Source organism: Hyla sarda, chromosome 6 (genome assembly GCF_029499605.1).
Source record: "Hyla sarda isolate aHylSar1 chromosome 6, aHylSar1.hap1, whole genome shotgun sequence".
NCBI lineage: Eukaryota > Metazoa > Chordata > Amphibia > Anura > Hylidae > Hyla > Hyla sarda.
Genome location: NC_079194.1, coordinates 279,827,014 through 279,842,920, shown reverse-complemented (window position 1 = coordinate 279,842,920; position 15,907 = coordinate 279,827,014). Strand labels below are relative to the sequence as shown.

The 15,907-nt window shown below is 42.5% G+C and overlaps 1 protein-coding gene across 2 annotated transcripts in view; it reads right to left on the bottom strand.

Moving 5' to 3' along the window:
• Positions 1–15,907, bottom strand: part of LOC130277122 (homeobox protein SIX6-like) — an 80,963-nt gene that overhangs the window by 57,485 nt on the left and 7,571 nt on the right. The window contains exon 1 of one of the 2 annotated variants that reach the window (XM_056527472.1): positions 12,173–12,257. The exons of the other annotated variant lie outside the window; for it this stretch is intronic. The gene's annotated coding sequence lies outside the window, so the exon portion shown is untranslated. Of the gene's footprint in view, positions 1–12,172; positions 12,258–15,907 lie in introns of those variants that run through there. 2 annotated transcript variants of the gene reach the window in all.

Sequence of the window (15,907 nt, the reverse complement as noted above, 5' to 3'; positions counted from 1 at the left end):
CTTTCACATACTTACCTTACATGTATCAAACATTCTCATATCATTTTTACATTATTTTTATTTTACTTTATCGCACTTTTTCTATTATTATGATATATGGAATAATTGTTTGTTGTGTTTTAATTGTGTTTCACATATTTATTATTTTTTCACTTTTTATACTTTATTATATATTTTCCATATATACATATTTTCATGGCACCTTTATGAATTTTACACATTTTTATTTTTCACCACATATATTTTTATCATATTTTATATATTCACGTACATCTACACATATGAATTATCACGTTTATCACGTGCAGTATATTATTAGTCATTATTTATTATTACTTATTGTATTCACTATAAAATTTTTATATTTCTTTATATATGATTATCACAATACTATATGTTCACATCTTTATACGGATTATGGTTATTATTACTATGCTGCCACTATACACCATACACTGCACTTTATGTACATAGTATACACTGTACTCTATGAAATATAATACACATGTATATATACTTATATTTTTAGGGAATGTGCAATGCAGGTCTTCCTTGGGAAAGTGCAATATATGCATATATTAACTTTGCAATTCTTCCGCTGCTATGATATATTGTAGTATATATGGATTACTGTATCTTCTTGCTGCTTTTAATACAAACTGTAGACAGGGGCCGGCCCCGGGGTTTTAATATGCACTGTGCACTTTTCTATTTCTGTCTAAGTCCCTGTTTTGAGCCGGAGAGCATGCGTCGGGCCGGCACCCTTCCCTTCATGGAGCGCGTCACGTATACTCCGGTCAGCTGACTTGTCAGCTGATCGAACATGACGCGCAACCAGGAAGTGGTTGGGACGAGCCGGCACCGAGCCCATGCGCCGAGAGAGGCGTCTAGGGACCACAGGTGAATAATTTTATGTATTATATTGCTGCATGTTCATTGGTCTATCGTGTGTATATATGCTACATCCTGCTCTCAGGATACCACCCCTTGAGAAAGGCTTCGGTCCCGAAACGCAGCGTTGGGGTGCTCCCAGGCCCTCGTGGAGCAGTGCATAAGTATGTGTCTGTTATAACTTTCTCTCATGTAGTCCTGGTTGGACATTATTGCACTTCTTCTCTATATATGTATATTATTATGTATTTTGCTATTATTGGTATGCATGCCCTGCCTCATTAGCTCCCTTCTGGGCTCTGGGGGGTCACCCTTGCTGTTTTTTGTCCCCCATCTGTGGTGTGAGTCCTCATTTTTATGATGGTGTATTTTCAATTAAGTATATTTGTAATATTATTTTTGAATGGCTCAATTTTTGGGGGTTTTTTTCAATTAACTATGGGAGTTTAGTAGCATTTTTCATCATTAGGTGTTAATTTCTTTTTAGAGGATTTTTTTCTCCTTTCTTTATTATTTTTTCTCCATTTTGGGTTGCACCTATTTTTGATGTCTGTATTTTTCTAGTTCCCGAGACAATCAGAGAAATGTCAGCAGAGAGCCAGACAGAAAAGGACAACTCAACTTCAGCAGCAGCTCTTATATGTAAAACACGGTCCTTTCCTCAGTAGGCATGCCTACTGAGGAAAGGGCCGTGTTTTACATATAAGAGCCCTGAAACGCGTCTAGGTGTATCTAAGCTATCTTTACACCACCGATACCTAACCACGTACTTACCTGAAGATTCTGACCAGTCTTGAATATTTTGTGCTAAACCATCAACACCATCTGAGTCCAACCTCCAGGCAGCATTACCAAGCGCCTGTGACGTCACACGCCATCAGAATATCACGAGGTCTGCATTAATCCATCGCTTGATACCATCTACAGCGAACAATCTTGGAAGCGGCTTCTATTCAATCCGGTCTGAGGCAGGCAGACCGCCGCAGTGACTCATGCCAGCGTCTTTTACCATCCAGGACTTGCAGATCTCACCATCTATCCTCAGGTGACGCTATGTTGGGACTCGTATCAGGCTGGTAACTATACTTCATCTATTTGCATTCAGTATACCGGAATCCCATATCATTTACGGGACTTTAGATAATTTCTGGACTATCAGTTACCGGATTACCGAAAGTGTCATCACATTTCTTATCATTCCTTCAATGTTAGTTATCTGTGTTTGTTCTCAATTTGATTTTATGTTTTAATTATTATATCTGATTTCCACTGCACAAGGGCCCTGTGCTATGAGGCTAAAATATACTATCTGATATTTTAAATAAAATAGTTATATATTTTTTAAAAATTTGGATCTTGTAATTGAAGCACGATCAAGGTATTTAGTATTGTATATTGTTCATCTATGTATCCGGTAACTGGTACTAGTCTTGAGGGGTTGGTTACTGTTTAAATTAATTTACAAATCTGTTTAACTTTCTGGAGCCAGTTCATATATAGAAAAAAGTTTTTTCCTGGAACACCCCTTTAACCTCCCAGTCACTTTCTACAGCACTGTATTACAGAGAGGGGCAGAGAGCTGTTTGTTGCCTCATACATTTCATACATCAGTGACATGCAGACACAACTAGGTGATGATGAAGCCGATTACACTTGGGAGCTGGGTGCAGAAGGGGCTTCATCATCATCAGGAGAAGAGGTTTGCAGGTTGCCCATGAGGCAGCAGCTGAGCCAGCAAGGTGGTAGCATGGTTGGCAGTCAGCATGGTGGCAGAAGTGGAAATTCTGGAGCCAAACGTGCAAGGGGGAGACCACCTGCTTCACGGCAGCCTACCTTCCCGGGAGGTAGTGGAACAGGGGTTCCTGGAGACGGCGGCAGTAGCAGTCAATTAGTGCGGACTGTTGGTGGGAAAATCAGCTACTTGGCGGTGTGGCAGTTTTTCATCAAGCATCTGCAGGAGGTTAACATAGCCACATGCAAGATGTGTCGGCAAAAGGTGAAGTGTGGCCAGGGTCCTAATGTTGGCACCACAGCCCTGTGTCAACATATTCTGCACCACCATGAAGCGGCCTGGGAGAAAAGTGGTTCCGATGTAGTGGTTCAGCCTGCTGCATCACCCAGTGGCATGACACTCCCTCTTTCAGCCATCCACGGCTCCACCACCTCAGGGAGCTGTGTGTCATACCCTCCTTCTGTCGCTCCAGTTGCTCCTGCTCCTCCTACTTTTAGTCATTCCGCCAACAATACATCAGCGAAGCCATGTCCAAGACAACAGTATGCGCCCACTCATCCAACGGCGCAGAAGCTGAATGTGCTCCTGTCCAAGTTGCTGGTGCCAACAGTCCCTCCCTTTTCAAGTGGTGGACTCTGCACCTTTAAGAGAACTGATGGCTTGTGCTGAGCCAAGGTGGAGAGTGCCAAGCCATCATTTCTTTGCGAAGGCAGTACCAGCCCTGCACAATTTTGTGGAAGAGAAGGTGGATAGTCCTTGAGCCTGTCAGTGTTTTCCAAAGTGCACGTCAGCGCCGACGTCTGTAGCTGTAACTATGGTCAGGCACAATACATGTCCTTTACAGCTCACTGGGGGACATGTATCAAAGATTTTACCCCTGTTTTGTGTGTATTTTTGCACAAAATTTTGCGCAAGCCCTTTTTTTGCACTTTTTTTTGCGCACGTTTTGGTAGAGCATGTCCTCCAGATGTGGCCGAATCAGGGTACCTTGGAGTGACATCTATAGTACACATGGATTTATTACCTGCGTACTTTTCCTTTGCGCCAAAAATTTTGACGCAAGTGCGTCTTTTTCCCCGCAAATATAAGCCAACTTTAACTGCACATAGCAATCCTTTCTATTTCTGAAGGAAAGTTCTACTAAGGAACCACCAGAATGTTTTCACTTTCCTATCTCAATTCCTCCTTTGGTTTGCTTTATATTTTTACTCCTTGGTTATTCCAAAGCACTTTTAAAATAATTTGCATATAGAATATTTGTTTCCAGTTCAGTTATTCATTAGATCACTTGTGTATATATATTGGTATTGTTATTTTATGATCCAACAATTTAATACATTTACATAGGAAATGTTTGATAGCTTATCATTGAACAAGCTCCGTCACATTAAAATAGCTTTGTAATCCACTTAACACTGTAGATCATTCTCCTTTTATTTTTACAATTTACTGCTTTCCGTTATACTTTTCCTCAGCGCCCGGTAAGATGGCGGCTATCACTGATATCCAGCCATCTTACCATGTGACCACGGGGGGTTTCATCCCCCCCCCCCAGCGATCGCTGCTATCAGCTAGTCAAATCTGACTAGCTGATAGCAGCGTTTCGCTATGAGAATACTTAGCAGCTCGGTGTGTGAGTCCAGATCACGGGGATCGGGACACACACCGCTCTGCTAAGTGTCCCTTACCCGTCCCCCGGCGTCACTTACCCGGCCATGCGGTGTCCCGAGCGGTCCAGGCGCGAGCGGCGTCCTCCAGGCGGTCCCGGGGGTGGTGCGTCCCCACGGTGAGTTTGCAGCAGCACGGCGGCATCTTCATTGGCAGCAGTGAGATCGCTGTAAAGCGATCTCACTGCTGCCTCTGGGAGTTTCAAAACTGCAACTCCCAGCATGCCCAGACAGCCTTTGGCTTTCTGTGGATGCTGGGAGTTGTAGTTTTGCAACATCTGGAGGGCCACAGTTTGGAGACCACTGTATAATGGTCTCCAATCTGTGCTCTTCCAGATGTTCCAAAATTACAAATCTCAGCATGCCCACTCTGTCGAGGCATGCTGGGAGTTGTAGTTCTGTAACATCTAGAAGACCACAGATTGGAGACCATTATACAGAGGTCTACAAACTGTGGACCTTCAGCTGTTGCAAAACTACCATTCCCAGCATGCCCAGACTGCACAAGCATGCTGGGAGTTGTAGTTCATCAACATCTGACCCTTCAGATATTGCCGAAATACAACTTCCAGTATGTCTGGCCATGCTGGGAATTATAGTTTTGCAACAGCTGGAGGCACACTAGTTGGGAAACATTGTTTGTTTCCTAACTCTTTTTCCCAAACCGTGTGCCTCCAGCTGTGCCTCCAAACTATAACGCCCAGCATGCACTGACAGACCATGCATGCTAGTATTTGAAGTTGTACAACAGCTGGAGGCACACTGGTTTGGAAACACTAAGTTAAGTAAAAAACTTTCAAGTGTTTTGCAACCAGTGTGCCTTCAGCTGTTGCATAACTACAACCCTCACCATGCACGGACTGCCAAAGGGCATGCTGGGAGTTGTAGCAGTATGCCTCCAGCTGTTGCATAATTACAAGTTCCAGCATGTCCTTCTGCTGTCACTGCATGCTGAGATTTGAAGTTTTTGCAACAGCTGAAGGCACACTGGTTGCGAAACACTGAGTTTGTTTCCGTGTTTCGCAACCAGTGTGCCTCCAGCTGTTGCAAAACTACAACTCCCAGCATGCACGGACAGCCAAAGGGCATGCTTGGAGTTGTAGTTTTGCAACAGCTGGATGTTTCCCCCCCCCCTCCCCCCAATGTGAATGGACAGGGTACACTCACATGGGCGGAGGTTTACAGGGAGTGCTGCAAGATTGAGATACAGCAAACTCGCTGTGAACCCCTCGCCCGTGTGACTGCACCCTAAAAACACTACACTACACTTAAATAAAATAAGTAAAAAACACTATATATACACATATCTCTACACAGCCCCCCTCCCCTCCCCAATAAATTTGAACAACGTCTGGTACGGCACTGTTTCCAAAATGGAGCCTCCAGCTGTTGCAAAACAACAACTCCCAGTATTGCCAGACAGCCATTGACTGTCCAGGCATGTTGGGAGTTTTGCAACAGCTGGAGGCACCCTGTTTGGGAAACACTGGCATAGAATACCCCTATGTTCACCCCTATGCAAAACCCTAATTTAGGCCTCAAATGCGCATGGCGGTCTCTCACTTTGGAGACCTGTCGTATTTCAAGGCAACATTTTAGGGTCACATATGGGGTATCGCCGTACTCGGGAGAAATTGCCTTACAGATTTTGGGGGGCTTTTTCTCCTTTTACCCATTATGAAAAGGAACAGTTGGAGTCTACACCAGTATGTTAGTGTATAAAAATAAAATTATTTACACTGACATGCAGGTGTTGCCGCATACTTTACTTTTTCACAAGAGGTAAATGGGAAAAAAGACCCCCATTTTTTGGGACACAATTTAGCCAGAGTACGGAGATACCACATATGTGGGCGCAAAGTGCTCTGCGGGCGCGCAAGACCCATAAGGTAGAGTGCACCATGTACATTTGAGGTGATTTGCACAGGGGTGTCACAGATGTTAAATGAAGAATAAGGACATTGGTATAATTGATGTGTTATAATTGGGTGCAAAAAGTGGTATTATTGTGAGATTAAAACTCTACATAATGAAGAAAAAAAATTCTAAAACTAATAACGAGGACACACTTACTGTTTAGGTGCAGATACGCTGCAGACAAAGCTCCTACTAAATAGAGCTGCGGTGTAAGTTTATGCTCTGAGGAGAATTCTAAATTTAAACGCAATTCAAGAAAGTAGCTGCGCAAGAATGATAAATTTAACGCAGCTGCGCCAAATTTAGACAACAGGCAGAGGGGTAAAAAACTTCTATTATACACTGGAAATGATACATGTCCCCCACTGAGTGAATGTGTTTCCTGCACAGCCACAACACCAACTTTGACAGGCCACGCCGCTTCCTCCTCTATGCTCTCAGGCCATTGGTCCTGTGATAGTGTGTGACTCTGCCTCCTCATCCTTCACCGAGTCCTATGCCTCCATTACCCAGACAAATCTGAGTGCCCCTTTAGCATACCATGTGTGCAAGGCACGGGGGTGTCACACTGTTCTTCACATGGTTTGCCTTTGTGAACAGAGTCACACAGGGGAGGAACTCCTCATTCATAAAGAAATCAGAGCATGGCTTACTCCACGAAAACTGGAAATGGGAACCATAATGACTGACAACAGGAAGAACATCTTGTATGCGCTGCGACAGGGAAGGCTGAGCCATGTGCCCTGCATAGCACACGTGTTCAATCTGGTTGTCAAGCGGTTCTTGAAGTGTTCCCCCCCCCCCATTTGCAAGACCTCCTAACAATAGGAAGGAAACTTTGCATGCACTTTAGCCACTCATACACCGAAATTAGGCTCAGGCCCTTTGAGGAAGCCACATTAGTGATAAGTCGCCAGGATTACCGGATGAACAACGTCATTCCACTGCTTCATTTCTTACAACACGTGTTGGAAACGATGGCTGGTCAGGGCACTCGAGAAGTGGGGCCTACATCTCATGGCCACATGAGCCCTGTGTGGGTGAACTGGAGGAGGAGGAGGGGGAGGAGCACAGTGGAGCCCAGTTTAGGTTTTGCCAAATAGGTGGTTTTTCTAGTCATCTGACAGGAGAGGAGGAGCAGGAGCAGCCAGAGGAGCTAGAGGGTTATTTGGAAGGCGAGAGAGAGGACCCAGACACACCATGGCAGTATGCAGTGGAGATGGAGGCAGGGGGTCCCTCCAAGTCATTTGCACAAATGGCACAATGCATGCTAACTTGCTTGCGAAAAATGTGGAGAGACTGACCTTGTGAAGATTAATCAGGCATGGATCAGCCAGGATTTCCACCCACCAATGCCTGATGCATCAGAGTAGATTTACCATGGTGCCACACCAACACTTCACAAACATGGATAGTGCCAAACAGATTTAAGGCTCTGCTCCCCAGTTACAAACATTCCTCCGCATCAGACCTTTGGGAAAAAAAAAACACCTTCGTCACTGGGTACTGGTATTGCCACCCACCGCACCACTCTGTCACTGGGTCACTTTCAGGACTCCTGATACTGCTGCTGCCACCTCCAGGCTGTCTCATTCAGCCACTATATGGTTTACTGATGCTGCTGGGCCTGGGACATTACCTAAAAAAAACACTAGCTACCATAAATCCTCAATTTAAATTTGAAAATGTATCTTTTAATCTTAGGGCTTGTGAAGCCCTATTGTCTCCTCATGCTGCTGCCAGCTCCAGGCTGTGTCATTGAGCCACTATATGGTTTACTGCTGCTGCTGGGCCTGGGACATTCCCTAAAATGTTTTATGGTACCATTAGCTACCATAAATCTTCAATTTAAATTTGAAAATTCATCTTTTAATCTTAGGGATTGTGAGGCCCTATGGTTTCCTCATGTTCTCGCCAACTCCAGGCTGTGTCGTTCAGCCACTATATGGTATCCTCTTGCTTCCGCCAATTCAACGCTGTGTCATTCTGCCAGATTATGGTCTCCTCATGCTGCTGCCACCTCTAGGCTCTGTCATTGTGCCGCCATGTGACTCCTTATTAGATTGGGTAAACAAAGTAAACATCAGGACATTAAACTTGGAATTCTAATATAAATCTTACATTAAAATTTAAAAAAATCGATGTAATCAAGACTGAGGCCCTATGGTTGTCGACGTCATATTACCTGTGTAATTATCACAAGAATCCAATGAAACAGCTTGGAGCAATAACAATAAACCATAACTGATTAAATGAAACATTAGCACTTTCACAGTCAGGGGGGCGCTGAGAAGCAGGGACTGGAACAGGTGGTATCTCGCCTGGCGGAGGACTGCCAGCTCGATGATCACCAGAATGGGAAATAAAAAAAATTAAAATAAATTAAAATTAAATAAAAATTACATAAAAAATCCGCCACATCCAGACGCTCTGTGGCAGTGATTCTAATAGCGTGGCAGTGATTCTAATGGGGATGCCTGTAATTTGCATGTCATACTGAATAACAGTATTATTTCACAAACACAGCACACTTCCTATGCATGTTAGGACAAGGCAAAGTGTTCTACACCCCCACTGAACATCTCTGTAGGCAAGAAATAGTTGTTTTTAATAGCGATTTTCCGCAAATAAATTCGGTCTGAAATAAATTTTTAATGAAAATTCAGCAAATCAGCTGAATCTAATTTTTTTAGAAATTCGCTCATCTCTACATGTTACCTGGGAGGTACTAGTGACCAGGTGATCCCAAGAGTGACCTACGGGCACCCTGCTAGTCTCTCCCCATATAAGTCCTTGATGGAGCTAGCTTCGCTCTCTTTCCTTACAAGTCTTTGCTGAGGTCAAGTAGAGTCCTAGAGAGTGTCCAGAGTCATAGGAGGCCTTAAAGGGGTACTCCAGTGGAAAACTTAAACAAAAGTTAAACAGACTTGTAAATTAGGAAATATGAAGAAAACCGCACTCACCCGTGAGTTATGCACCGTATCTTTATTCCGTGACGGCAATCGACATGAACATAAAACAGCAAACGGTCGTCAGGAACGCCAGGGACACACACACGTGTAGTTACAGCTGTTTCACGGGACTCAGCCCGCATCGTCAGACTCCACCCTCTGTTGACGCCTCGCAGGTTAAGTACTCACCTACGTCGTTGTCATCAGATGGGCGTTTACACACAGGTAAATGACAAAAAATCTAAAAAAACCAGTAATAATGTAGAAAACAACACTCTATGACAATGATCATGATGATAAAAGGACAAGCAAGCACCAATCCTAAAGAAAAACACTAAAGTCAAGTTTGTCGTTTAACCCTAGGTTTCCCTGGGCGTCCGTGCATAGAATTACCTCTGCCTCTGCCCGTAATAACAATTTCTTTCTGTCTACGCCTTCTCTAGGTAGAATTATTTTTATTCCAAAAAACCTGAGGGCTGCAGGGTCATTGTTATGGGCAGTTTTTAGATGTTCCAACACTCTTGGACACCCTTTTCCGGAACGACCGGAATACAGGTGTTCTCTAAATCTAATATGCAGAGCCCTGGTGGTGCTGCCTATATAGTAACGCCCACAGTCGCAATGCATACAATAAACGATTAAGTTCATTTTACAGTTGATAAATTCTTTCACTTTAATTTGTACACCACCTATAACAAAGTTTTTTTCCTATTTTTAATTGGGGACACCATTTGCAATTGCCGCATCGGAAATTGCCATTCACGGTAGAGTTGCTGAGCCAGCCTGTGCTCTCTTGTGCAGAGTATCTACTTCTGGTCAGCAAGTCACCCAAATTAGGAACCCTTTTATAGGAAATTAGGGGTTTACTGTTAAAGTGTTTAGAGAGCAACAGATCGTTTTGAATCAAGTACCAATTTTTATGAATACTTTGTTTTATTTTTTCTGCCATAGGACTGTAGGTGAAGGTAAAACAGAATCTCTGGTTCTTAACATCTACCCCCTGTCTATTTCTTTTTTTAGACACACCACTGTTCACTTTAAAAGTGGAAAAATATTTGTCAAGAGAACTAACAACTTTAAAGGAAAGAAAGGATATGGTCACTTCAACAAAGGAAATAAAGGAAATAAGAAACATCAAAAGAAAAGTGAACGCACTACAACTGATTTTCTGACTACAGATTTGGATTCAAGTGAAACAGAGGGACAAATCCCTAGCAACATAGCGAATTCAACCCCTAGGAGGCACCCTTTAGAGGCAGGACTAGGAGAAGAGGAAAGAAAAATAGGAAAAGATGGAGCAGAAAAAAGGAAGAAGGTATCATGGATGTCATAAATGATCCCACTGCACAAAGATCTACAGGACCTTCTCCGTTGGAGGATGAAAATCCCTCTGCTTTGTCTGCACATCTAGCTCCTATCATTAATCTCACCTATTTATTATTAGGTAATGATGTTATCTCCTTATTGCAGAAGGGTTTGAATTATTGCCCCACTTATGATTTTGACGCAGTGACATTTGAGACTGATTTATTTAAGAGTATTCGCAAGTTAAACTTGAAAAAGTGTTTGTTAACAAAGAGAATAATGCACCTAAAAGAGAGGAAGAAATCCCGGTACATATAGGTCCTCTGGGCTTCAGTCCTTTGATTAAACCCAGCACTTCAGAAAATGAGTGCCTGTTGGACTTAACTGAATTGCTGGGTGAAAGTGACTCTACCTGTTATACCTCCTCTGACAGTGACCCTTCTCTCGATCGTCTGGTTGAAAAACATTTCTTTACAGGTGGTGTCAAATCAACATATAATCCTCCTTTGGCTTCTGGGGGAAATATTGACATATTCCAACGTAAAGTTCTGGAGGACGTAAGAGCCCTCATATACTTCCAAGATAGCCAAAACCTCACTGTTAAGGAAAAGGAGTCACTGAAATGGTTAAACACACAGAAGGGAGTTATCATCAACAAATCAGATAAAGGGGGCAATATCGTGCTTATGCAAAAAAGTTACTATTTATCTGAGGCCCATAGACAATTATCTAACACTAAGAACTATGAAATTGTGCCCACCAACCCTATTCCAAGATTGTCAGCACGTCTACAGACCTTCTTACGAAGGTCTGGGGAGGTGGGGATTATCTCTAATGCCACCGCTGTCAAATTTTTTCCTCCTTCACCATCTTTCCCGTGCTGGTACTTTCTTCCGAAAGTCCATAAAACATTGGAGACCCCACCCGGATTACCTATTGTCTCCGGTGTGGGGTCTCTAATGGAACCCCTATAAAAATATATTGATTGGGTCCTACATCCTATCCTCAGGGAAATCTCCCATATGGTTAAGGATACTAACCATTTTTTGGAAATTGTTAAAGATGTTCAATGGCATCCAGATTTTTTACTGGGTGCCATTGACATCGAAAGTCTATATACCAATATTGATCAGACTACAGCAATCCAATGTGTTAGGGAGTTGTTGGTATCCTCTAATAAGAGTGAATTGTTTATTACCTTTGTGTGCGATGCTTTAAATCTGATTCTTATTAACAATGTGTTCCAGTCTAACAATGTTTGGTACACACAAAAGAGTGGCGTGGCCATGGGTACGCCGGTGGCTTGTACCCTGGCCAACGTTTATGTTGCATTCCTTTTCAGAAATAAATCCCTTCAGAAAGTCCTTGGTTAACTATGTTAGATTTGTGGACGACGTAACCTGGAAGGGTTCTGGTGCGGATTTCACAAACTTCATTAAATGGCTTAATACTCATAACAACATGGGCTTACAGTTCACCAGTAAAATCAGTAATGAAAAAATAGAGTTTCTGGACGTTCTTGTTACAATCAATAATGGAATAGTGTGTACAGAGGGTTACCGCAAACCCACTGCGGGTAACTCTCTGTTACACTATAAAAGCTACCCCCCACACCATGTTAAGACCGCTATACCCTATGGACAGTTTCTTTGCCTACTAAGAATTAATGATACACAGGATAGTTTTGAAAAGCAGGCACAAGAACTCACCATGCGTCTTCTGGAGAGAGGATATCCGTCCTCCGTCCTGAAGACAGCCTACGATAGGGCTAATAGACAGGAGAGAAGTACCCTGCTACAGAATAGTCGTGTGTCTAAAAAAAAGAAATAGACAGGGGGTAGATGTTAAGAACCAGAGATTCTGTTTTACCTTCACCTACAGTTCTATGGCGGAAAAAATAAAACAAAGTATTCATAAAAATTGGTACTTGATTCAAAACGATCCGTTGCTCTCTACACACTTTAACCGTAAACCCCTAATTTCCTATAAAAGGGTTCCTAATTTGGGTGACCTGCTGACCAGCAGTAGATACTCTGCGCAAGAGAGCACAGGCTGGCTCAGCAACTCTACCGTGAATGGCAATTTCCGATGCGGCAATTGCAAATGGTGTCCCCAATTAAAAATAGGAAAAAACTTTGTTATAGGTGGTATATAAATTAAAGTGAAAGAATTTATCAACTGTAAAATGAACTTAATCGTTTATTGTATGCATTGCGAGTGTGGGCGTTACTATATAGGCAGCACCACCAGGGCTCTGCATATTAGATTTAGAGAACACCTGTATTCCGGTCGTTCCGGAAAAGGGTGTCCAAGAGTGTTGGAACATCTAAAAACTGCCCATAACAATGACCCTGCAGCCCTCAGGTTTTTTGGAATAAAAATAATTCTACCTAGAGAAGGCGTAGGCAGATAGAAATTGTCATTACGGCAGAGGCAGAGTTAATTCTACGCATGGACGCCCAGGGAAACCTAGGGTTAAACGACAAACTTGACTTTAGTGTTTTTCTTTAGGATTGGTGCTTGCTTTTATTATCATGATCATTGTCATAGAGTGTTGTTTTTAACATTATTACTGTTTTTTTTAAAGATTTTTTATGTCACTTACCTGTCTGTAAACGCCCATCTGATGACGACGACGTAGGTGAGTACTTAACCTGCGAGGCGTCAACAGAGGGTGGAGTCTGACGAAGCGGGCTGAGTCCCGTGAAACAGCTGTAACTACACGTGTGTGTGTCCCTGGCGTTGCTGCTGACCGTTTGCTGTCTTGTGTTCATGTCGATTGCCGTCACTGAATAAAGATACCGTGCATAACTCACGGGTGAGTGCGGTTTTCTTCATATTTCCTGATGCCATAGCGCTTTCTGCCTTTCTTACCTGCACCCCGTATCAGCACCACTAGTGGTCTCACTGTACTCCAGCGTACGGACCTTGCTATATCGGAGCACAACCTATGCTTGCCAGTGCTATGCCGGACATTCATTCCTGTATCTTCATATCATGTAGACTTGTAAATTACTTCCATTAAAAAATCTTAATCCTTCTAGTACTTATTAGCTGGTGAATACTACAGAGGAAATTCTTTTCTTTTTGGAACACAGAGCTATCTACTGACATCATGACCACAGTGCTCTCTGCTGACATCTCTGTGCATTTTAAGAACTGTCCAGAGTAAAAGAAAATCCCCATAGCAAACATATGATGCTCTGGACAGTTCCTAAAATGGACAGAGATGTCAGCAGAGAGCACTGTGGTCATGATGTCAGCAGAGAGCTCTGTGTTCTAAAAAGAAAAGAATTTCCTCTGTAGTATTCAGCAGCTAATAAGGATTAACATTTTTTTATTAGAAGTCATTTACAAATCTGTTTGGCTTTCTGGCACCATTTGATAAAAAAAAAAAAGTTTTCCACCGGAGTACCCCTTTAAGTCCAGTCTGCAGCTACAAATAAGCCACAGTCTCAGTATTGTCAGTCATTAGTCAAGTCAAGCTAGTCAAAGTGATCATTTGTCAAGTCAATGTGGACTGCATTAAAATGGCCCCATCTACTGCAAGTCACAGCAAGCTCTTAACCCCTTAAAGACCACCGACGTAAATTTACGTCCTGGTTTGGCGGTACTTCGCCACCAGGATGTACATTTACGTCCTGTGTATGACCACGAGCATCGGGACGGTGCTCGTGTCATACACGGCAGGTTCCGGCTGCTGTCAGCAGCCGGGGACCCAGCGGTAATGGCCGACATCCGCTATCACGCGGACGTCCGCCATTAACCCCTCAGATGCCGTGATCTGTACAGATCACGGCATCTGCAGTAATGCGCATGTTAAAATAGATGATCGGATCGCCCGCAGCGCTACCGCGGCAATCCGATCATCTGTAATGGCGGACAGAGATCCCCTCACCTGCCTCTGTCTCCCGGCGTCTCCTGCTCTGGTCTAAGATCGAGCAGACCAGAGCAGGAGATAGCTGATAATACTGATCAGTGCTATGTCCTATGCATAGCACTGAACAGTATTAGCAATCAAATGATTGCTATAGATAGTCCCCTATGGGGACATAAAGTGTAAAAAGAAAAAGTTGAAAATTTTTTTAAATTAAAAGTAAAAAAAAAGTGAGAAATTCCCTCCCCCAATAAAAATGAAAATTGACAGTTTTTCCGATTTTACCTCCAAATTTACCTTTTCTTTTTTATAAACATATTTGGTATCGCCACGTGCGTAAATGTCCAAACAATGAAAATATAATGTTAATGATCCCGTATGGTGAACGGCGTAAACGTAAAAAAATTTAAAAAGTCCAAAAATGATGCTTTTTTGTCACATTTTATTCCCAAAAAAATGTATAAAAAATGATCTAAAAGTTTTATATATGCAAATGTAGTAAAAGCTGTGAACGAATACTTAGCTCACCTTCTTTGTCCAGCAGTGCACGGACTGGTGCGGACCACACCTGCTGTTGTGGAGCAAGGAAAGAAGTTGTCCAGTGCTGCTTCCCGTAAAATAGAAAACTTTATCCAGGTAACACCAAGGTACATACAGACATAGTCAACCACGTGACGCGTTTCAGCTCGTTAGAGAGCCTTAGTCATACAACAAGAAGATGGAACATACATCATTATATAGAGGGTTACAAGGGTAACGTCATTTCCGAGTATCGGTATGGTCCTCCCCTACCACATCAGGTGCGTAATTAGCCCTTGGCTAAGATTTACACATCCATTAACCATTAGGTAGACCCCTATATAACTTGTTTTAAAAAAAAAAGGGGTTTATATTCCCTGTGGAAAAAACTTTAAAACATTGAAAATGAAGACTCAATTCTAAGTTGCGGGTGTTCTAGCGGTAGCCGAAAAACACATATCCATATGAATTTTCTGCCAAATAATGATTTATGCATAAAAAACGCATATGAGCTACCGCAAGTGTGAATAGAGTTTTACAAGTTTTACTGTTTGTTCCTAAAAAGTAAAACTGAGCGGCAGTATCACAGCAATTTATACATAATCTTCTTTATACATAATCATATCCATGTTTGACACTGTCGCTCAGATTACCTAAAGCATATACACAGAGAGAGATACAACACAGAGGATCAGGACTCTATTTCAGTTATATTAAAGGACATACCAAAACTCTGCACAGGAGAAACTGAATAAGGTTTGTGATAAAGACAAATAATATTTCTAATAAACTCAAGGCAACATATAGACAAGTACAACAATGTATTATTGCTGTAAGTGTCCCTACTGTGGCACCGGACATGGATGTGTGGAATTTAAATAAGATGCTAAATTGGCTATATACGATCAAAATATAATATCACACATCCAAATGCAGTGTCACTAGTAGTGTTAAAAATGTGTCTATTCTTTTATTAAGACCATCAGGTGTACGGGTCTGTAATTTTAAAATCCAGTATATTTCACGGCCTAGTAGTTTGTGCTGTGTG